Raw genomic sequence first — 21957 nt, 5'->3', positions numbered from 1 at the left:
TTTGTTCTTCTAGATAAACTCTAAGATTATTTTATTAAATCCTTCTCCTTCCAAGGAAAATCTTTATTATTTGAGATCGCTGGAACTGGGTTTAGTGGAAAATTTTGATTTTTTTAAAAATTACATTTATTTTTTAGTTTCCCATCATTGTTAGGCTTTTCCATTTGGTCAGATTTTATTTTCCTTGTTTCACTGAGATCCTATAGTTTGTCTAAAATATAAGTTAGGTGACTTTCTTTTGAAATTATTTTATGAAGTTTCTTGTTACTAGAGGAGACAAAAGCCATAGATTTTGGCATGTTTAGGTTGATTGAGCAAACTTCCCAAATTCTCTTATTCCAGATTTTTTTTACTAAGGTCTCCTCGGTTTTCCAATTATCTGAGAAATAGATGATTCTATCTCTCGTTACCAGATGTTCATACCATTTATCTCATTTTCTCATTTTCTCTGTTTGACTCTCATAAACAATATTAAGCAATAACAATAACAGTTGGGATTTGTCTCTAGGTCCCAATTTTAATTGAATCCGCCACCCCTGGCGTCGGGGGAGCCTTGCTCAGCACCTTGCAGCCCTGGTGCTGCCAAGTGCCACAGCCCCCCAGCCTTCGCCCCCCCAGGGAGCAAAGGGTGCCTATCCAGATGCAGTGCTAACATGGAGCCCATTGCCTGGGCGTCCGGAGGGCACCCTGCATGTAAGCAAGGACCACGGGTGCACAGACTCAGGAGTCTGGCTCCCGTCCATCTCCATACCCTCCCGCCTGCAGGCAGAGAGCAGCCCTCAGGGAAGGCCACCTACTGCCACCTGGGCCTCATGGCCACCACTCTAGCCAGACCCACGCGCCTGTCCAACCTCAGCGACCCCCGGCCCTCAGAGACTGCGGCCTCGGGGAACAAGGCGAGCAGGTGCCTTAGAGCAGTGACAACCCCCCTGGAGAGGCTTTGCTGCCTGAACCACTGCTGTAGAAATAAACTCAAACATAGTTTTTATAACCCAAGGGATTGATCATAAAATGTCATCTGCAGGAAGAAATACATGCACACAGAAATTTGGGGGAAGAGAAAAAAAGAGAATAAGGAAAAGTCCTTGTCTTGCCAGATATAAATAAAATATGTACCAGAAATTGCTGTAATAAGATACTATGAGACTAGCAGAGGGATAAACAGCTCAATGGAACAGAAACCAGAGAAGAGACCAGAAACAGACCCACACATCTAGTCATTTATATGTGACAGGGCAACACATTTAAACCCTGGAAAAAGGAGGATAGCTTATTCAGTAAATGATGTTGTTAAGCATCTAAATAGGTGATTTCAACCCATTTTAAAAAGAGATGTCACTTGCATAAGAATCTCAGAGCAAATCTTAGAGGAAAGATTTAATGGTTTAAAAAAAATCAGCTATTGGGACGCCTGGGTGGCTCAGTCAGTTAAGCATCTGCCTTTGGCTCGGGTCATGATCCCGGGTCCTGGGATGGAGTCCCACATCCAGCTCCTTGCTCAGCGGGGAGTCTGCTTCTCCCTCTGCCTGCCATTCCCCCTGCTTGTGCGCTCTCTGACAAATAAATAAATAAATAAATAAATAAATAAATAAATAAGATCTTTAAAAATTAATTAATTAACTAATTAAAATTTTAAACAAACAAATTAAAAATTTTTAAAATCAGCCATGGGGCACCTGGCTGGCTCAGTCAGTGGAGTCTATGAGTCTTGATCTGTGTTGTGGGTTCCAGCCCCCCAATTGGGGGTGTAGAGATTACTTACAAATAAAATCTTAAAAGAAAATCAGCCATAATAAAATAGCAAAATCAAACGAACCAAGAAGTTATGCAAGAATATCTTTTTTTTTAAATATTTTATTTATTTAGTTGACAGAGAGAGAGACAGCCAGCAAGAGAGGGAACACAAGCAGGGGGAGTGGGAGAGGAAGAAGCAGGCTCCCAGCAGAGGAGCCTGATGTGGGGCTCGATCCCATAATGCCGGGATCATGCCCTGAGCCGAAGGCAGACGCTTAACGACTGCGCCACCCAGGCGCCCCTATGCAAGAATATCTTTTTAGGGGCACCTGGGTAGGGTGGTCGGTTAAGCATCCGATTCTTGGTTTCAGCTCAGGTGGTAAGATCAAGCCCCAGGTCGGGCTCCTCGATTGGTGAGATGTCTGCTTGGGATTTTCTCTCCCTCTCCCTCTGCCCCTCCCCACCCTGCTCTCGCGTGCGCATTCTCTATCTCTCTCGCTCTAATATAATTAAATCTTTAAAAAAAAAAAAGCAACGAGCAGGCTTAAAACTCTTCAGGAGCTTCCGTTTCTGATTAGTAACGGTGGCTTGTATCAGACTAACTGTCCGCTGATAACAATTCCAAATTCTGGACAAAATATTTTTTAAAACCAACTGTTTGAGAGCACTTGAGAGCAAACAAAAGTAGGCAGAAACTGGAGGGGATATGATCCTTGAGAAAAAGGAAAGAATGTGGAGTGAGATCCCCATTTACTCAGGTTTCCTCCGACGTCACTATCTGTGCAGTGGGACGCTGGGGTGGATTAGGTGTGGGTCCAGTGGGGGAAGGGCTAGATCTCAAGCAGAAAGAAGCCAACATACCTGGCTGAGGAATCAGAGGTCAGGGCCTCAGCGCATCTCACACGGAGGGGGGACCCCCAGAAAGAAGGGCGCACCAGAGGGAGAACGCCAAGACCTGCGTACGAACTCCTCTGAAATCCTTGGCTGACTCCTGCACTGCCCATGTACATGGCAGGACTCCAAGGAATCCAGAGGAAGGCAAAAGCTCAACGGAAATTTCAACTGTCGTCCAATGCTAGAGAAACAAAAATTTGAGCTCAAATCCTGTCAAGTTAGAATCTGGTAAACATTCTGGCTTTCCACTGAAACCCCAGAAGGTCCACACCTTAAAAGAAAGGACCACTTCCTGGAACCAAGGACTGACTACACCCTAGGACAAAGGGCAAAACTGAAATAGACCCACTCTAAAGTCTAAAATCAAGACTCATAGGATCAAAATGATCTGGCTGTGGTTTAAGTTCCTTCAAGAACAAAACTTGACATTTGTAAGTGGAAGATAATGAGATTTAGAGTCTCTAAACTGTATCAGCCACAGTATTCAGAAGCCAATAACAATTTGCTGGCTATGCTGAAAAGCAGGAAAATGTGGCTCATAATATAGAGGGAAATGGTCATGAGGAGCATACAGATAATACAGATGCTGAAATTAGCAGAGAAGGATTTAAAAATATTCTAAATACATTGAAGAATGTATGAAAAAGATAAACATAAAAAGCAAAGAGATGGGAATTTTGAGAGAGGTGTGGAAATTCTAAAAAAAGAAACAAAATGCAAATTCTAAAACTAAACATAAACAATACCCAAAATACTGTATTGCAGAATTTCAGTGACTTGATGGATTAAGTTTGCTATTATAATCTTTAGAGCAACTACTAAAATACAGTGCAAAGAGCTCTACGTAAAATGCCAAAAAGGAGATGAAATATAATACTAAATATAATACTAAAAATTATGCTTGGTGGGGTGCCTGGGTGTCTCAGTTGGCTGAGTATCCAATTACTGGTTTCAGCTCAGGTTGTGACTTCACAGTCCTGGGGTTGAGCCCTGGGGTGGACTGGAAGCTTGGCTCAGAGTCAGCTTGACATTCTCTCCCTCCCCATCCCCATCCCCCTCCCCCGACTTGAGCACTTGAGCGCTCACTCTCTCAAATAAACAAACAAATAAATAAATGAATAAATAAAATCTTAAAAAAAATGCTTGGTTGACCCAAAAGAAACCAAGAGAAGTGATACAAAGAATAAATAGGACAAATAATAAATAGCAAGAGGGAGTACTTAAACTCAACCGTATAAAAATTACACTAAATAAAAATTATTAAATCAAATTATTTTAAAAGGCAAAGGGTAAGTGGTGCCTGGCTAGCTCAGTCAGTAAAGCATGTGACTCTCAATCTCAGGATCGTGAATTCGAGCCCCACATTGGGCATGGAGCCTACTTTAAATAGATAGATGATAGATGATAGATAGATAGATAGATGATAGATAGATAGATAGATAGATAGATAGATAGAAAGAAAGAAAGAAGAAAAAAAGAAAGAGAAAGAAAAGGGCTCCTGGGTGGCTCAGTCAGTTAAGGGTCTGACTCTTGATTTCGGTTCAGGTCATGATCTCAGGGTCTTGAGATCAAGCCCCGTGTTGGGCTCCATGTAGGGCATGAGCCCTGCTTAAGATTCTCTCTCCCTTTCCCTCTTCCCCTTTCAAATGAATAAATAAATAAATAATAAAAACACTAATCATTAAAAATCTGATAGGGCTATACTATTATCCGATTAGACTTTAAGGCCAGGAATACTACCATAGATAGGGAGGGACATCTCATTACCATTCTGAACAATTTGATTCCAATCAGCTTTATTTGCAATAGCATTCCCACAGTTCTTTCTTCTCATCTCCATCTATCTATTTAATCCCAGGTACTTTTAATCCATCATCTTGGTGGGAGGGTATTGTGGGCTGAATTGTGCCATCCCTCCCAAATTCATATGTTCAAGTCCTAACCCCCAGGACCTCAGAATATTTGGAGAAAGGGTCTTCATTTTTTTTTAAGTTTTGTTTATTTAAGTAATCTACATCCAACATTGGACTCAAACTCACAATCCTGAGATCAAGAGTCGCATGCTCCCCCAACTAAGCCAGCCAGGCACCCTGAAGATAGGGTCTTTAAAGAGATAACTAAGGGACACCTGGGTGGCTCAGTTGGTTAAGCATACAACTCTTGATTTCAGCTCAGAACATGATCTCAGGGTCAGGAGATTGAGCCCCATGTTGGGCTCTGCACTCAGCGGGGAGTCTGCTTTTTTCTCTCCCTCCCCCTGCTCACATGTGTACTCTCTCTCTCTAAAATAAAGTAAATCTTCTTAAAAAAGAGATAATTAAGGGTAAATGAGCTCATTGGGACACTAGTCCAGTATGACTAGTGTCTATATAAGAAGAGGCAATTAGGACACAGACGCACACAGAGGAAAAGCCTCATGGAAACAAAGGAGAGATGATGGTCCATCTTTGAGCCAAAGGGAGCGGCCTCAGGATGGAAACAAACCGCCAAAACCCTCTCTATTCCATTCCATTCCCAGTGTCAATAAATTAGTCCGTTATTTCCTGAGTATGTCTCTTTCTTAAAGTATCTTGTCATACACAGTCTATACCAACAACACAAGCCACTAACATTTGGTTTTTTAGACTCTGCTGGAGCTACAAGCTCACCAGCTCACAAGCTTGCTAGGTTCATGATCTACCTTCCAAGTAATGGTCAGTGATGTTTTCTCAATTGTATCAGTGTGAAACAGCTTCCAAAACAGCTTTCTTGCCCCATCGGTTGACTCCTAAGTCAAAGCCACAAAAGTCAGGTTTTTGTTAAGGCACACAGCATCTCTCAGCATCAGTTTCCATGGCAGTCAAAGTACGCTAACTCTTCTGAGGATGGCATCTGTAGTCAGTCGGAATGGTCCAGTGTTTGACCTACCATCGTAAGCTGTCCTGCAAGACAGCCTCTAACAAAACTAGGCTGCCCTGAACCCCTGGTCATAGAATCATTTCCTTTTGTACCAAGAAGTTTGGAAAATCTTCACGTGGTATATCCCCAGGCCAACTTCGAGGAGTGTGTGCTGTGAGGCCTACAGTTCTTATGAGCTTGTCTAAAACAAAAAAGCATGTCAACAGGGTCTATATTAGTTCCTTGCGTGCTAAGTGTGTGTGTGAAAGGATCAAGCATGCTTTCCTTCCTAAGAAGCAGAAAATCGTTGTAAAAGTGTTGAAGGCACAAGCTCAGAGTCAGAAAGCTAAATTTAAAAACGAAGCTTTTTTGAGTAATAAAAAAAAAAAACTCAAAACAAACTCTGCTAGATTATGTCAAAATCTTAATGACATAAACTAACAAAGCTTTCTTCCTTGTTCATGCTGTCTGTCTATTGCTGGTTGCTGGGCCTCTTTCACTTGACTTTCTCGCTCTGGAATCTAGGCTGATGGAGCAGTCACGATCCTGAACATGGCCAGGCTCACGAGCAGATGGATTGTTCTGGAAGGTAACAAATTGGCAATTAGATGTTCCGGTCCTGAAGTGGCATACATCCTCTGATCAGAGCTGACTGGACAGAAGTAGCCAGGTAGTTCCCTATCCAAGCCCAAGGGGGGCAAGAAGTGCCAACAACCAGGTGTCCTCAGGTAAAGAGCAGGAAATATTTGTTCAACAGCACCATCCAGCTGCACATGAACTATACATGTGCTCTAGGTCTGGTGACCAGAGGCCCGACTTACTAGAGCTGCAGCCCCAGCTAGGACCCTTTCCAGACTTAAGAGGCCCCTGACCAATTTTCACAGCACAAATGTATACGATACGCCTTCCTCCTAGTCTTTCACCAAGGAACCTGTGGTGATTTTGCCAGGAAACCTTGCCAGGTAAAGAGGAATCCCCCCCCAAACTTCCAGTTACAATTGACCCTCCGCCTAAGATGGAACTAATTCCTTGATAGTCAGACCACCAGGTTGGCCCACCAATCAGGGCCTTGACAGCATCAGATGACAATTGAAGCTTTGACCAGAGTCAACAACAGACCCAATGAAGCAGCAATCATCAGGATCATGTCCCTGGTTTCCGAACGTGTAGGTGGAACAGATGGCCCGACTGTCACGGAGCTGCTGTGACCTCAAACAGTAAGTCCACTGTCATAGGAACTGCCAAGTAGAAGCCACTGGAGTACTCCTCCTGGCCAAGGGAGTAATGGAAAGGACATTCACTCCCCGACTCCCAAGGTTGGAGGTCATTGGAGCTGTGTTTGCCTCATCTCCTGACCTCGAGCAATCGCTCCCATGTATCATGGAGCGTGCATAAAACGAGGGGAAGTGTATCCGCGAGAAGCCAGCAGAACCTCAGGTAAGAGGGGCACACCTACTGGTACCTGAGGAGAGTCAAAACCAGGGACCAAATCCAGAGCATAGTCAGAAATTTCTCTGTGTGGTCGAAGTGGGAAACATAATCGAGAGCAATGGAAAGGGGAGTGACTTCACAAAGTAAAATAAAATAAATAAAATAAAATATGGAAGAACAAGGGAAGTCAGAGTCTTCAAGGAAATGAGTCTCCTTTCATAACTGAAAAAGCATCACATATAACTCAATGCATGGCAACTCCTTATCAAAGTATCTCAATTTTTTCCAGCTTTTATTCATCGCGAAAACGGAAAACTTTTGAGATGTAGAAGAAATAGTTATGCCTGTGTTGATCTAGCTTATTAATTTAGCTATTCATATTTTTAAGTGCATATTTTATAAAGTAATATCTCAATCTACAAATGTCTCTTTTGTCCATTCATCATGTTGTGAAACAGCCCCAGTGTTTTTATGTCCCCTAGAGCCTCTCGGTGAGTCATCCACCAGGTTTCTTAAAAAACTCATTTCTTGATAACAAAAAGCCTCGACAATTCCAATTCCCTACTTACCATCAGAAAGATCTCAAGGAAACTGGTTGTCATGTGGTGCACTTATCGTAAGTGGAAATGGGGACCCGCTTGACCGCTCAGTGGAGGTGTGAAGCTGGTGTAACACCCAGAGCACTGTCTACTAAAGGGTGGGAAAAGCAAAGGACCCTGGGACTTGTCACATAGTCACAGCTGCTAAGGGAATGAACAAAGGCTCCATCCTGGTTGCTGAGGTTAAAAAAAAAAAAAAAAAGGACGGGAACTTTGATAGATTAAAAGAAATGTAAGAGGCATGTCAACAAAATGTAATGTGTGACTAAAACAAACATTGGGGGATAATCAGGGAAATTTGATCCTTGACTGGATATTAGATGTCTTAAGCAAATGATCATTTTTTCAAAGATGAGAGTCCTCTTCTGGGGCGCCTGGCTGGCTCACTCAGAAGAGCATGTGACTCTTGACCTCGGGGTGGTGAGTTTAAGCCCCACATGGGGTGTAGAAATTACTTAAATAGGTAAAAACTTTTTTTAAAAAAGAGTCCCAGGGCGCCTGGGTGGCTCAGTCATTAGGCTTCTGCCTTCGGCTCAGGGCGTGATCTCAGGGTCCTGGGATCGAACCCCGCATCTGGCTCCCTGATCCGCAGGGAGCCTGCTTCTTCCTCTCCCACTCCCCCTGCTTGTGTTCCCTCTCTCACTGGCTGTCTCTCTCTCTGTCAAATAAATAAAATCTTTTTTAAAAAATAAATTAAATAAATAAATAAATAAGAGTCCGTTTTCTGGATACAGAATGTCTAGAAATTAATTTAAAATAATCCAGCAGGGACTCCTGGGTGGCTCAGTCGGTTAAGTGTCTGCCTTTGGCTTAGGTCATGATCCCAGGATCCTGGGATCAATTCCCGAATCGGGCTCTTTGCTCAGCGGGGAGCCTGCTTCTCCCTCTGCCTGCTGCTCCCCCTGCTTGTGCTCTCTCACTCTGTCAAATAAATAAATAAAATCTTTTTTTTTTAAGATTTTATTTGTTTATTTGACAGAGAGAGACAGCCAGTGAGAGACGGAACACAAGCAGGGGGAGTGGGAGAGGAAGAAACAGGCTTCCAGTGGAGGAGCCCGATGCAGGGCTTGATCCTAGGGATCCAGGATCACGCCCTGAGTTGAAGGCAGACGCTTAAAGACTGAGCCACCCAGGCGCCCCATAAATAAAATCTTTTAAAAAATAAGTAAATAAAATAAAATAATCCAGCAGCAGAAGTTGGGGAGGAAACAGGAAGTTTGTGTGCGCATGTGTGTGTGTGTGTGTATTGGGGGGGGGCAGGGAGTAAAGAGGAAACAAGATTGGCCACAATTGATAATTGGTCAAGCCGTGTGATGAGTACTTGAGGGATGATTATACTAATCTATTTTTACGTATGACATCCTCCATATTAAAAAATAAAGTAAAATGTTTTTAAAAGTTTGTTTTTCAAACTGAGGTAATTTAGAATACATCCTGTAGTATGAGAGGCTTTTAAGGACTAGACTATTTTTTCTAACTAAGCCATTATTTATTAGTTTTTTGAGGCTTTGGTTATGTATAATAAGTATGGAATGCAGGACAGATACGGTCCCTTGTCCTCCCCTCCTAGCAATTTGCGAAGAATCAAGAGGCTGGTTGACAGTCGAACAATTTTTTACATTTCTGTAATACCTCAGCAGGTGTTGTCGTGTGTTATCAGAACCACCTGTCACCCCTTGCTAAAATGCTCTACCATTTAAAAATTGTAAACAGGGACTCCTGGGTGGCTCAGTCAGTTGAGCACCTGCCTTCGGTTCAGGACGTGGTCACAGGGTCCTGGGATTGAGTCCAACATCGGGCTCCCTGCTCATTGGGGAGTCTGCTTCTCCCTCTGTCTGCCACTCCCCCTGCTTGTGCTCTGTATATCTCTCTCTTGCTCTCTGACAAATAAAATCTTAAAAAATAATAAAAATTGAACCCTGCTAATAATCTTTCCTTCTTTTTCTTTCTTTCTTTCTTTCTTTCTTTCTTTCTTTCTTTCTTTCTTTCTTTCTTTCTTCTTTCTTCTTTTTCTTTCTTTCTTTCTTTCTTTTTTTCTTTCTTTCTTTCTTTCTTTCTTTCTTTCTTTCTTTCTTTCTTCTTTCTGTAGCTAGATTGAAATTTTAGCTCTAGAATTTTCTACACGTCTTCAAAACTTCCTCCAGGGGTGCCTGGGTGGCTCAGTCAATTAGGCATCTGCCTTCAGCTCAGGTCATCATCTCGGGGTCCTGGAATTGAGCCCCACATTGGGCTCCCTGCTCAGTGGGGAGTCTGTTTCTCCCTCTCCCTCTGCCACTCCCCCTGCTTGTGCTCTCTCTCTCCCAAATAAATAAATAAAATATATTTTTTTTAATTTCCTCCAGTAAGAAAGAAGGCCGGCCACTCATCCTGCATAAGGATAGGGAGGAATTCCTTTGNCCAAATAAATAAATAAAATATATATTTTTTAATTTCCTCCAGTAAGAAAGAAGGCCGGCCACTCATCCTGCATAAGGATAGGGAGGAATTCCTTTGACAACCCCCCTCCCCAGACCAGGTATCTTGAAAATTCCACTAGCTTCAGGCTGCGGCAGAAGACCCTCGTGTCCCTTCCATCCTGAAAGGTCACAGACATTTCAGAATGGTCCTTCCCTCCAAAGCAAAATGAAGCTATTTTATCAACAGTTAACTTCACAGTTTGGAGTCTTTCCCAGTCTCAGGATCCAAACAAATCACTCTTCCTCCATTGCAAAGGCACCCAGAGACCCCCCTCAGCAACAATGCACATTCCATCTGGGGTTTGTTCTCCTTTCTCCAGTAGGAGATCTTTCCTGTCTGTAGGTGCTAGTAAAAGGCCACCACGGAGCGGGACAGGCTGTCAATGTCATAGAAGATGTTGTGGTCCAGGGGCCAATCCAAACCATTGGAGATGTCCACCTGGTCAAAGTACTCTTCCACGCAGTGGTCAGGAAGGAAGGAGTACAGGAACCCCAGGTGCTGCTCCAGAACTGCCCGGGCTGTCTCCACAGCCATGGTGCCAGCAAACTGTCTCCCAGCGGGACCCCCCGCCCATCATTGAACCGATTGTTTTTCTTGTCTTTATCTACTGTGGGCAGGATGACTGCTGACTGATCTTCCCAGTTCAAAGAACAGAACTTTGTTCCAATGGTGGCAATGTAGCCTCCTGACTGGCGAAGGGCCACAGAGCGGGTGGGGGCATTCACAGTCACTTGCTGCACTCACATGCTGAGCAAATACCACTGGCAAACTTTCTTTGCAGGAATATCTACGAAGAGCGGAGAATTGGACACCTTGTCCCACACTGGAGACTCGCCACACTGGCCGCTCGTTGGCAAAACACAATCTTAATGGAAGACGTTGTCCTGGGGGACGTCTTGGTGCTAATGGCCCTCTGAGGGCTAGCTCAGGGCTAGATTACTATTAACTCTTCTCTGAAAGAGTCTTTAAAAATGAGTAACTCTCGATATTGGTGTCTGTGTTAGTAATTTGACCAAGGTCAAATACCACATGGTGAAGTTGGAATTTGGTCTTCGGCTCTCCCTCCTGACAGCTATGTGACACTGAGTCACAGCCAACCACTTCTGAACCTCAAACCAGTTTATCTGACACCCTACTCATCTATCTTAATTTGGATCACTTGGTTGGTTAATGAGGCAAAATTGAGCACTCATGCTGGAAAGTGGCCTACCAGCCTTGGATATTCAGTGTGTGCCATGGACATTGTCAGTGTGTGTGTGTGTGTGTGTGTGTGTGAATATGTTTTAAAGAAGGAAAAGAGGGGGCGCCTGGGTGGCTCAGTCATTAAGCGTCTGCCTTCGGCTCAGGGCTTGGTCCTGGAGTTCTGGGATCGAGCCCCACGTCAGGCTCTTCCGCTGGGAGCCTGTTTCTTCCTCTCCCACTCCCCCTGCTTGTGTTCCCTCTCTCGCTGGCTGTCTCTCTGTCAAATAAATAAATGAAATCTTTTTTAAAAATAAAATAAAAAATTAAGAAGGAAAAGAGAACACATGTCAATCTAGAAAGTCAGTAAAGTACAGTTCGGTTAAAGGGCACCTGGCTGGCTAAGTCAGTAGAGAATGTGACTCTTGATCTCAGGGTTGTAAGTTCAAGCCTCACAGTGGGTGTAGAGAATACTTAAAAATAAGAGATCTGGGGCGCCTGGGTGGCTCAGTTGGTTAAGTGTCTGCCTTCGGCTCAGGTCATGATCCCGGAGTCCTAGGATTGAGCCCTGCATCGGGCTTCCTGCTCAGTGGGGAGCCTGCTTCTCCCTCTTCCTCTGCTGCTCCGCCTGCTTGTGCTCTCTGTCAAATAAATAAATAAAATCTTTTTTTAAAAATTTCCTCCAGTAAGAAAGAAGGCCGGCCACTCATCCTGCATAAGGATAGGGAGGAATTCCTTTGACAACCCCCCTCCCCAGACCAGGTATCTTGAAAATTCCCAAATAAAAAAGATTTTATTTATTTATTTGACAGAAAGAGACAGCCAGTGAGGGAGGGAACACAAGCAGGGGGAGTGGGAGAGGAAGAAGCAGGCTCCCAGTGAAGCAGGGAACCTGATCTGGGGCTCGATCCCAGGACCCTGGGATCATGCCCTGAGCTGAAGGCAGTTGCTTAACGACTGAGCCACCCAGGCACCCCAAATAAATAAAATCTTTAACAAAAAAAGGAAAGGAAGAAGAATCCTGGGGCACCTGGGTAGCTCAGTCGGTTAGCCCAATGCAGGGCTAGATCCCAGGATCCTGGGATCATGACCTGAGCTAAAGGCAGATGCTTAACCGACTGAGCCCCCCAGGCATCCCTAGAATTGTTGAATCACCATATTGTGCACCTGAAACTAATATAAAAGTATGTGTTAATTATACTGGAATTAAAATTTTAAAAAATCATTGTATTTTGGTATCAATATATGATTGCAGATCAGCTGTGCTATGTCTTCCTGCATTCCTCAATCCTCTAGAGAGATACCAAGCTATTACACAATTTTAAACCAAGTAAAGAACTCTCACTTTCAGAAATAGTGAACTAAATAATTCAGAACTAACCTCCTACTGAAGACAACTAAAATAATTCACATGAAATATAAAAAGCTTTTTCCTAAAAACAGAGAAAAGCTAACAAGTAGTAAGAATCACCTTGCCAATTATTGGCAAGAGACAGTTGCTCAGAAAAGGTGAAAATCCAGAGAGGAGAGCTAAGTTTGGGGGCCACTTTTGTAATCAGAAGAGGTGGCTAAAAAGCTGAGGGAGCTAAGGTCATGTAAGTTGGAATCTAGAGCTTTTCAAGGCAGGGTCAACTCTGGAAAACCACTCCATGCTCAGAACTGTAATCTTGAGTGGCTGCACCCTGGAAGGAAGACTACACTGAAAATAAACTAGCTTTCTGCTGTACTTCAGCTCAGTTTCAAGTACTCCGGATGATTCAGAAAAATCTCAAGCCCTGGAAATGCTTAAGGTGTCTCTGGTTTGCTCGTGCCCCTACACATTTGCAAAAGTCAGTGAAAACACTTTCCACGAGAAGATGATATTATCCTAGTCTTAACATTACTCCAGTGAATTTTTCAAGTACAATTTTCAGGACACAATCAAAGATAATCAGACATAGAAGGAAATAAAATATGAACAAGAGCCAGCATCAACAATAGACAATAGACTTTCAACAGATAGTCCAGACTGTGGAGTCATGAGACATAAATAAGAAAAAACTATCTTAGTATGGTCCTTAGGATACAAATTGAATTTTTGATACAAAATTAGAAACTAAACAAAACAGAAATCGGGGAGCCTGGCTGCCTCAGTCAGGAGAGAATAAGACTCGTGATCTTGAGGTTGTGAGTACAAGCCCCACGTTGGGTGGAGAGATTACTTAAAAATAAAGTCTTGGGACGCCTGGGTGGCTCAGTTGGTTAAGCGTCTGCCATTGGCTCAGGTCCTGGGGGTCCTGGGATTGAGCCCCATGTCCCCTGCTCAGTGGGGAGGCCTCCTCTCCCTCCCCCCTGCTCATGCTCTCTCTCTCTGTGTCCCTCAGATAAATAAATAAATACATAAATAAATACATAAATAAAATCTTTTAAAAATAAAATAAAATAGAATAAAATAAAACCTTAAAAAACAACAACCGTAAATTGAAGATCCAGAAGTCAAAAAATATAATGGCCTAAATTAAGAACTCAAGATATGGGTCTAAAAACAGATTAGTTGAAGAAGATCGCTTTGAAAAATCCATTCAGAATTAGAAAATTCACATGTATTTAGACTTTTACTTTCTGTAGGTTGTATTACAAATCATAGGCTTGTTCAATAAAAATTTTCAGCTGCTCAGGGGCCCTTTTGCCCCCAAGATCTTGGCACCTTTCATCAGAGATGACTTTCCTCCTTGCCTGCAGGGTTAGCATCTGTCATATTTGCTACAGTGTTTCTTATCAGTTACTCCCCATCTGAGAAGCTATCCCCAGGCTCAGAGGCTGCCTACACCAGGGTAGCCCCATTCTTTCCTAGACCCAGCTGTGCTGGTCACTCCTTTTTCCCTCCATCTGAACTCAGACCTAAGGTGTCTCTGCTCCTGGCCTCACCCTATCATAGATACAACCTTCCTGGGGAAGCAGAATGTCTCTTCCCTTTGTCCCAGAGCTGCTCCTCCCTCTCTCAGAGCCAAAATTACTCCTTCTTTGGAATACAGCTCTTATCTGTTACCCTGATCAGGAGGAAGACTTATCCCGAAACTGAAAGTCTTGCCAATCCGGAGGAAAAAAGAAAAGGCTTGAGGGTAGGGGCAGTTCAGGGAGGGAAAACAGCATCCCCTTCTGAGATCAGAAGGCCTGGCCCCCAGGAGGGTCAGAATGGACTTGTAACAGTATAACTTAACCCCTTCACCTACTCAAGGCCCAGAGACGGTGTAACACGTCCAAGGCCACACACTGAGAAAGAACCACAGCCAGGACCAGGATGAGGGACCTCTGCTGCCACCCCCTGCTCACTAAGACCCAAATCAAAGGCTGACTGTCCCCAGGCATTTGGCGGGTGTAGCGCCTTTTGAGTTCTTCCCATTTATCCTCACCATGAGGGTAAAATGGAGCAGACACAGTCTTTGCCCCCGAGGGGTGTAACTGACGAGGAACAAAAGGACAAACTAAACAGGCGCTACACTTGCATGGACTTCACCAGTCTGCATTCATTTATCTCTCACGACCCAACAGGGCAGGTAGTTTTATTATTCCCCTTTTATAGATAAACTGAGGCCGGTGAAGTTAAGTGAGTTGCCTGTAGTCTCAAAACAGATACTGTGCAAAGCTGGGATCTGAATCTAGGCTGCATAAGCTAGAGATCTGTGGGGGCGTGTATGTGAGGGGGGAGGAAGAAGGCGGTGGCTCAGCTGAGCCTCGGAAGTACATTTTAATAGCCTGGGAAGGGAGAAAGGACAGCAGGACAGGGAGAAGAACCATATGCGCCTCCGGCAGATACAGCAGCATGGAGCCAAGTTTCTGTGCCCAAGGATCCCAAAGGCGGCGGGCACGCTTCTCTGCCGCCGCACCCCGTTTTGACCGTAGCTGTGGAGTACAGGAAGGCCCTGCGCGAAGGTGATCCACCAGTCAGTCACTTTTGATCACCTTCAACGCCTGCAGTAAAGATCGTCACCAGCAGGGGGTGGGGCGGAAGGGCCCTCGGCGAGCAGCCTCAGTACATCCAGCCTGCCACGAGGTGGCACTGTGACTCCTCAGAGAGGGAACAGCGCCCACGGGGAGAGGGACCACAAAAAACGAGTGGGCGTACCATGCCGGCCCTAATGCTCTGGGCATTGGGGTTACAAAAAAGTACAAGAAATGGTTCCTGCCTCCCTCGAACCCATGGTGGGACAGATAGACACATGGATAAGGAATTAATTGCTCCAACACCTTTTCCAGCTGTAGGGCTCAGGGAAGGAGGAGACGTTTGAGCCTTAAGGCAGCCTTGGCCATTCCAGGACAGGCAGGCTGTGATGGTGCTGATTCCCGGGGCACAGAGCACAGATGTGGGGAAGGGCGGGGAGGGGATCACGGAGTACCAGCAAGGGATGGCAGGTAGGGAGCTGGGGCTGGGGGGCCTGCCGCAGGTGAGGAATGATGGACGTGGGTACACAGGGCTTCAGCACCAACACGCTGGGGTGCTCTTTGTCTCCATGAAGCATTTAACTCAGGGATGTGGTGAGGCCCCTTGTACTCACACGACTAGAAAATGGTGGAAGCTCCTGGCAGGAGCAGAAGACTACTGGCATCCTGTCCTCTTGCTGTGCTTTTCTGGACTCTGCCTCCAGTCCCAGCGCTGGTCCCAACTTGCGCGGGATCCGGGGTCAGACACCGCAGCTCTCGCTCTCAGGGCTCAGTGACTACATGCGCACAGATATGTTGAAAAATGAAAAAGTTTAGTCAGAAGCTACAGAGTGGGGAAAAATAAGCCAAAGAGCATCAAGGACTAGCCCTGCTGTTTCCTGCTGACCTGGTCTTCTTTTTGGTGGTGGAGCAGCTGGGGAGGAGGACTCCCTTGGCCCCCTTCAGGTCCGGGCAGGGCCCAGTAGAAAACCAGACTGTATCTATTTGTCGTTGAAGAACAATTCATCTCCACAAAGTCTGTAAAATTTAATCAGCAGAACTTTGCAGCAGGAAAACAATTTAATATCTGGTAGATACAATTTCATTAAAATTTTAAAGATGGAACATAGACTCTGTTTTCAAATTTCCTATTCAGAAGTTAACTTATCATGGTGTTGAAATCCACATCGGAAGAGTTGAACTGAAATGAGCTTCCTAAAACAAAACACAAGTGGCGATGGACTGGAAAGCCTTCAAACCCTGGAATGGTTGGCAGGGTATCTGCCTGACTCTGGTCCACTCACATCGATCACCAGAATGGGGCGCCCCTTGTGTCCCTTATCCCCACCATAGGAATCAGGGGCCCAGCGAGGGTGCTCAGGGCTCTAGGCCAGTGTCGACAGTATCATTTCAAGCAGATACTCCCCACCTCCTTTTGTCATTTACAGATGAAGCTGGTGAGAGGTGATAAGGCACTAGGAGGCACCCAGGGTTTGTCAGGGAAGGGGCTCCTCCTTACACTCCCCTCCACCAGTGTCGAGCTCCAGAGCCAGACTTGCCCAGCCCAACTGGGGAACCCAGGTCACCTTTTAGAGAGATTATTCCACTCCACCCAGTGGAGATCCCAGAAGAGACACAAGGGGCTTTGCATAGCAAAGTGCGTAGCACAGACATCTTTTTCATTTAAATGGTGTATTACAGTTCAGTTAAATTGCAGTTTTCCAAAGATGTTTTTATATACACATTTCACTGCAAACAACATATATTTTATGCAATTATTTGAATAATGATGAGGGGAAGAGAGGACCCCTGAGGACAGCTAATGGGGATTAAGGGAGATAGAGCCCTTCCAGTCCCACCCTCCCCTCTGCTTTTATCCATTTGCTCATCTATTATGTTTTTTAAAGTATAAAGAATCCTGCAGCAATAAACAAGTGCTCTCGGCCCAGGCTTTGGGGTACCACACGGTAGTCAGATGGTATGTAATTACATCCCCAAATTGACAAGAAGTCAGCTCAGACTAGACTAGGTGCAGAAATGCTCCAGCTTTATGCACAGAAAACTGGCCTCGGAGGAGGGGCGATTGAGTTTTCAGAAGGTATGATGTGACACCCACACAGAGATTTATTATCTGCAACTGTGTGTCCCGGGAGAGGATTTGAGGGACATGGGAATTTCTCTATCCCTCATCTGTCCTGCAGAATGCTTCTAATCTCTTTGTAGGGTATCCTACACCCCTGAGTTCCTTTTGTACATTTTAGATACTTAATTTAGAGCAAGTGATGTTGTATCTGGTCTTCCCATCAATCAGAGCTTACTGTTGACTTTGTCAATATCTTGGTGCTGTATTATCCTTAACACACAAAGAAGACATATAAACCAAATTTTAAAAATGAGCATTCCAATTGAAAAATGGGCAAAAGACATAAAGAATACAATTCACAAAAGGTTAAGAAATGCCCAGCGTGAGGTGAAACTGTCCCTCACCTTCTATGACTATGTGTATTATCCGATACAATCAAGAATAGTTTCAGAATGTTTCAATGTGCATACTCTTTGATCAAATGTATCCTATGGGAACATCTGCCCAACTAAGCAGAGGCAGATGTACAAGGATTTTCATTGTAGCTTTATTTAGTATAGAAAATTTATTGTAGAAAAACTGGGTGGAAAAGCATAAAAGTCCATCAAGGGTAGATTGGAACTTCTCCAAGCCTCAGCCAGATGCCGAGCCAGCTGACTGAGCGCCAAGTGTCCTCTCTTCTGCGGAGCCCCAGCTGGGACCCTTTCCGCGACGGGTACCAGGCCCAGAGCCGCCTCTTGGATCAGGCCTTCGGGCTGCCCCGGCTGCCCGAGGAGGGGGCGCAGTGGTTCGGCCACAGCAGCTGGCCGGTCGAGGCCCCCTCCTCCCCCGCCCCGCCCCCTGCGGTGGCCGCGCCTGACTACAGCCGTGCGCTCTGCCCGCAGCTCTGCAGCGGCGTCTCCCAGATCCCGCAGACCGCCAACCGCTGGCGGGTCTCCCTGGATGTCCACCGCTTCGCCCCCGAGGAGCTGAAGGTCAAGACCAAGGACTGCGTGGTGGAGATCACCCGTCAGCGCAGAGAGGCAGGACGGGCATGGCTGCATCTCCTGATGCTTCACTAGAAAACAGGCGCTGCCCCCTGCTGTGGACCCCACCCTGGTCTCCTCCTCTCCGTTCCCTGAGGGCAGGCTCTTCCTGGAGGCACCGATGCCCAAGCCAGCCACCCAGTAGGCAGAAGTCACTACCCCTGTCACCTTCGAGCATGGGCGCTCAGAAGCTGGGAAGTCCGAGCAGCCTGGAGGCAAGTAAAGGCCTTGCCCTGCTGTCCACCCCTCCATAAGGCTATTAAAAAGAATAAGGTAAATCCATACCTCTTGATGTATGCCAATATGTTCTCAAAATATTGTCAAATAAAAAAAAGAAATTAAAAACTAGTATGTTCCCTAGGAGTTCTTCTATGTAAACATATAAATCTATATATACATTGAAAACCTGGAAAGTTATACAGCTCGTTAAACTTCTATGACTGGCTAGCTTTGGAATGGATTTAAATTTGCCTATTCTCCTGGCACCTGGGTGGCTCAGTCAGTTGTGTCTGCCTTCAGTTCAGACTGCGGTCTTGGGATCAAGCCCTGCATCACACTCCCTGCTCAGTGGGGAGTCTGCTTCTCCTTCTCCCCCTCCCCCCACTTGTGCTCACTCTCCCTCTCTCAAATAAATGAAGTTTCTTTAAAAAAAAAAAGAAAAGAAAAATAATAAATTGTCCTATTCTCTATATACCTGGATTAAAAAAAAAAAACTTCTATAATATTTCTTAGTACTATGATCAGTAAAAAAAAAAAAAGAAAAGAAAAAGGATTCCCAATTGGTGAGAAAACAAATATTCCGATACTTGGACTCCTGAATCTTTGACCATTTTATGAGTAATTTGTCTTTCTACAGGTCAGGGAGGAAGCCAGTCGTATCATCTCAGTCTTATGCATGGGTACCTTGAACCCCAAAAAGTATAGGGATCTTGGCCAGGATCAAGACAGAAGTGCACGCTCACACCTCTTCAACTAGATGCTTCACAATGAACTTTGTTTGTTCTTTCTGGGAGCCATAGTCTCTGCCACAAGGACCTTCAGGCACAGCCACGTTGGTATCCTGTATTTTCCTGTTATAAATGCTGTCAATACTCTGCCTGTACCCTCTTAACCTTTATCATTTCGTTGCACGCCGGCCTGCCTTCGGAATGCCAGCAGCTGCAGATAATTGCCTGACAGCATTTTCTGGCTGCTGGAACCCACTCTGCCTTCAAAACAGTCCAGAAGTGACAGAGAGTTGATCCCTCCAGGTAGCAGCACTCCACTTAATCACAGGCAGCAGCTGGTATATAAAGACCCCAGCGCCCTCACACCTCAGGGGGGTAACACTGAGGCAGGCCTTCTACACTGGCTTCCAAGGTTCTGGAGTGGAACTGACCTCCAGATGCCTGCAATGGTAACCTGCTCGGTAACAGACACTCTATTGACTTCCTTCCCACTTTCCCACACCTTTACTAGCATTTCTGGGAATCCCTTCCCAAATAGGACCCCTTCACTGAAATCCTTATCCCAATTAACAATCTTGAGAAAACTGGACAGCCACATCCAAAAGAAGGAAACTGGACCAGTATCTTAAACCATACACAAAAGTTAACTCAAAATGGGTTGAAGACTTGACTGTAAGGCATGAAACCATAGAACTCTTAGAAGAAAAACATAGGGGTAAGCAACTTGACATTGGTCTTGGCGATCATTTTTTGGAATTGACACCAAAAGCAAAAGCAACAAAAACAAAAATAAACATGTGGAACTAACTGAAAAGCTGCACAGCAAAGGAAACCATCAACAAAACAAAAAGACAGGGGCGCCTTGGTGGCTCAGTCGGTTAAGCATCTGCCTTTGGCTCAGGTCATAATCTCAGAGTCCTGGGTTGGAGGCCCGCATCGGGGTCCCTGCTGCTTCTCCCTCTTCCCCTGTTTGTGTGCTTTCTCTTCCTCCATCAAATAAGTAAATAAATAATGAAAAGACAACCTTCCAAATGGGGGTAAAAACTTTCAAATCATATATATATATGATTTTATATCTATATCCTGATATAGATATATACATGTACATATACATGTATACACTGATATATACACACACACACACACACACACACACATACATAATCCCTGACAAGGGATAAATATCCAAAATATATAAAGAGCTCATACAACATCATAACAAAAAACAATCTGGTTAAAAAATGGACAGAGGAATTGAATACATACTTTTCCAAAGAAGGCATACAGATGAGATGCCTGGGTGGCTCAGTCAGTTAAGTGTCTGCCTTCAGCTCAGGTCATGATCCCAGGGTGCTGGGATTGAGTCCAGCATCAGGCTCCTTGCTCAGTGGGGAGCCTGCTTCTCCCTCTGCCTGCCACTTCCCCCTGCTTGTGCTCTCTCTCTCTCTTTTTGACAAATAAATAAAATCTTTAAAAAAAAATATGGATGGCCAACAAGTACATGAAAAGATGCCCAAAATCAGGGCACCTGGGTGACTTAGTTGGTTCAGAGTCTAACTTCGGCTCAGGTCATGATCTTGGGGTCCTGAGACCGAACCCTGTGCCAGGCTCTGGAACTCAGTAGGAAGTCTGCTTCTCCTTCTGCCCCACCCCTCTGCCTCACCTCTTGCTCATTCTCCCTCTCTCCCTATTGAATAAATAAATAAAATATTTAAAAAAAAGGAAAAGATGCTCAAAATCACTTATCAATAGAGAAAGGCAAATCACAACCATAATGACATATCACCTTACACCTGGCTATTATCAAAAAGACCAGAAATAACAAGTGTTGGCAAGGATGTAGAGAAAAGGGAAAAAATATGCACTGCTGGGAGGAATATAAATTTGTATGGCCACTAGGGAAAACAGTATGGAAGTTCCTCAAAAAATTAAAAATACAACTACCATAGGATCCAACAATTTCACTTCAGTATATTTATCTGTAGGAAACAAAAACACTAACTTAAAGACATATGCGCTCTCATGTTCACTGCAGCATTACTTACAATAGCCAAGCCATGGAAGCAACCTAAGGGTTCATCAATAGACGAATGGATAAACAAAATGTGATCTAAGTAATGGAATATGATTTAGGGGGTGCCTGGGTGGCTCAGTTGGTTGGGCGTCTGCCTTCTGCTCAGGTCATGATCTCAGGATCCTGGGGTCAGGCCCCACATGGGGCTCCCTGCTCAGCAGGAAGCCTGCTTCTCCCTCTGACTCTACCTGCCTCTCTGCCTACTTGTGCTCTCTCGCTCTGTCAAATAAATAAATAAAATATTTAAATAACTAAATAAATAATGGAATATGATTTAGCCATAAAAAAGAAAAAAATCTTGCCATTTACAACATGGATGGAACTTGAAGGCATCATACTAAGTGAAATGTCAGAGAAAGACAAATATTGAATGATTTCCCTTATATGTGGAAGCTAAACAAAGTGCAAACTCACAGATACAGAGAACAGATTAGTGGTTGCTGGAGGTAGGGGTTGGGGAGGGTGGGTGAAATAGGTGAAGGGCATCAAAAGGTACAAACTTCACGTTACAGAACAAGTCCTGGGGATGAAATTCCCAACGTGACGGGTGCCTGGTGGCTCAGTCAGTTAAGCGTCTGCCTTTGGCTCGGGTCATGGTCTCAGGGTCCTGGAATCGAGCCCCACATTGGGCTCCCTACTCAGCCAGGAGCCTGTTTCTCCCTCTGCCTCTGCCTGCTGCACCCCCTGCTTGTGCACTCTCTCTCTCTCTCTGGCAAATAAATAAATAAGTAAAATCTAAAAAAAAAAAAAAAAAAAA

At 44.7% G+C, this 21957-nt stretch overlaps 3 pseudogenes; 2 read left to right on the top strand and 1 right to left on the bottom strand.

Annotated features, from left to right (window-relative positions):
- The first annotated feature begins 5514 nt into the window (after nt 1-5514).
- LOC109489022 lies at nt 5515-6713 on the top strand (annotated as a pseudogene).
- Nucleotides 6714-9994: 3281 nt separating this feature from the next.
- On the bottom strand, nt 9995-15670 carry LOC100475789 (annotated as a pseudogene).
- Nucleotides 15671-17795: 2125 nt separating this feature from the next.
- Nucleotides 17796-18402, top strand: LOC100468468 (annotated as a pseudogene).
- The last annotated feature ends 3555 nt before the right edge of the window (nt 18403-21957 follow it).

This window comes from Ailuropoda melanoleuca, chromosome 6, assembly GCF_002007445.2.
Source record: "Ailuropoda melanoleuca isolate Jingjing chromosome 6, ASM200744v2, whole genome shotgun sequence".
Lineage (NCBI taxonomy): Eukaryota > Metazoa > Chordata > Mammalia > Carnivora > Ursidae > Ailuropoda > Ailuropoda melanoleuca.
This window is presented reverse-complemented; position numbering and strand designations above follow the sequence as displayed.